Source organism: Olea europaea, chromosome 10, assembly GCF_002742605.1.
Source record: "Olea europaea var. sylvestris chromosome 10, O_europaea_v1, whole genome shotgun sequence".
Taxonomy (NCBI): domain Eukaryota; kingdom Viridiplantae; phylum Streptophyta; class Magnoliopsida; order Lamiales; family Oleaceae; genus Olea; species Olea europaea.
The window spans coordinates 38,045,079-38,047,700 of record NC_036246.1 but is presented as its reverse complement, the minus strand read 5'-3'; positions in this window follow the sequence as shown (position 1 = coordinate 38,047,700).

Genomic DNA, 2,622 nt, shown 5'->3' with positions numbered 1-2,622 from the left:
CTCGGTGACTAGTGGAGGTAAATCGCAGGTTGTGCCCTTGTTGGTTCCCAGGTTCCCACATGGCTTTTACTCCTTCCCCAAAGAGACCCTCCTCCATGGTTATTACATCACCAAGCTGCTCCAACCCTTCCTCTGGTTATTACATCACTTGGCTGCTCCAACCAGGAATCGAACTCCCCACACTTGGTTCCAGAGCCCCCCAATGTGATTGTTCCGCCAACTTGGATGTGCCCTGGGGGGCTAAACTGTGTAGGGTAAACTTTTTAAAGTGACTGGCCCCACTGCACTGTGGCCCCATACTCCAGAAACCCCACCTCCGGTCTGGCCCTACGGGTTAGTATACACCGCTTGGCCCTACACGTATGGAGGGATTTTTTGGAGAGGCACAGTACCACCATGCTGGTAAGAGGACTCGAACACGGAACCTCAGCCAGCAATGCCAATGTCCTTACCACTAGAGCAAATAGACATCGGCGCCAGTCAACTAATTTAGGTATACCTTGGGAGGATTTTGAACAATTGAATTTTTAGTCAACACTAATTTAATTACATAATTTATGGGATTCACAATTTTCAAACCACGCTTTTTTATCAAATTTATCAAAATTCGATTAAAGTTTGATTTTAATTCCCCACCAAATAGTGACATAATGTTCCAATATGTTGAACAATCAAAGTTGATAAGACATGGTCCAAGTCTCCCTCACCCTTAAAATTGTGAAGCTGAACCAGTATAATTTTGGAAAAGTCTTGAACATTTCTACATCATGTCATGATAATGTGTGACCAATGAGTGCGACTAATTTTTAGATCCTCGATCTAGTTTTATATTTCATAGAAATATTTTTCATTAGTCTTTTCAAGAAATTGTTTGGTTGTGCTGGTTTTACACGAGCTTAATGCAAGTGGCCAAAGCGTATTGTCGCCTACTTTGCTCCCTTAGTTGCCTTGTAATGTACTTGTCTAGTTAATACAAATTTCATGGGCTTCGCTGATTGTCCATACGAAAGTGATATAGTGCATTGCCCCCACTTTAGCATGGGTTCTCAATGAATTGCACTTTTTTCATGAAAAAGAGAAACCCAAGATTTAGGTCGCCCAAATTCAGTGCATTCTTCTGTAGATAAAGTGATGAATGGGACATGTAATGTGCATATGAATCAAAATCCGAGTCACTGCTCTTATAACGTTAAACGTTTTGAAAATTTAGTATTTTAGTCCTTGAATTTTACAAATTCAACATTTTAGTTGTTAGTTTCATGATTTTGTTACGATTTGGTCCTTCTTTTTAAATTATGAAACAAATGAACAACCANTAATTAAGGGTATTTTTGTCTTTCAATGTTCAATAGGCCAAAGTGATAATATTTAAGTTTTGAAAAGTCAATATGGAATTTTGATGATTTGACTAGGTTATTTTTAAAAGTACCCCGAATCAAAAGGGAAAAGAAGCAACATCTAAGCAAATTGTGGAATAAACTCAAAAAATAATATTTGAAAATTCTTCAGCAAATGGTGGAATCAGAACGAGGAGAATTAATGTTTTGCAATTTTCTTATCTATGGCATTAGTGATTTTCTAACAATGAACCAAAAGTGCAAAAACCAACAGCCACAAAAAGTGGCATTAGAATTCTTCAGAATTTCAAATTGCAAATTACTCTGTTCTTTAGATTGTAACCGTTTTAAGATTGTAACCGTTTTATAGGGTAATAGTCTGATCACTCCACTTCTCAGTTCTAACAATCTAGGAACAGCTATAGAGATTGATCAAAGTGAATGCAGCAAATCAGGCACAAAACTATAGCTTCAGACACACAGAATCAATATGAATTGTTGAAGAACCATCCAAACAGAATATCTGACTATTTTGTATTCAAGACTGTTCTGCATTGCTCACACACTAATGCTACCCATCGGCCTTGTCATTTCTTACATCAGAGCTTCCTTCTTTCTACAAAAGAGCATAACAACACACAACCATGTAGCGATCCCAAACTTAAATCCTCAAAGTACAAATGGATTAAGAGAACAATCAAAACCGAGTATTTAATGTATGTGCTGATGTCTGTAAAGGACTGAATAAGTGCACAACCAATGCTTACAGCACCACAACTATAAATTGCAATTACAACTCGGAACAAAATAACTGAAATCTATAAGATTTACTGCTCATAGAAGAGAGGCGTAGTTTACACCTATAAACTCAACTATCTCTAGCATTGCTGTTATTTACTCAGTTATTTATCTAAATGTACCTCAGTATGTGGGTTAAGTAAGATTTTATTAATTACGCCATGTCTCATTAATTGTAACTTGTGTGGCCAAAATGACATCATGATCATTTGCATTTAGTTTCTCAAGGGTTAATGGATAATTTGTGTAGAGGAGACATGAATTATTAGTAGCTCTATACATTTAGGAAAATGAGTTAAAAAATACATGAACGAACTCCAATCACATGAAAAATAAGGCATGTTTTTTACTTATTTCTCAAGACTTTCACATCATGTTTGAGATCTTTTCCAACAGACTTTCATGTTATATTGAGATATCATGGTCAATGAGGTGGTCATTTTTCATCAGTAAGAGTGAAAATAATGTAATTTTGAATGCTTTCAAA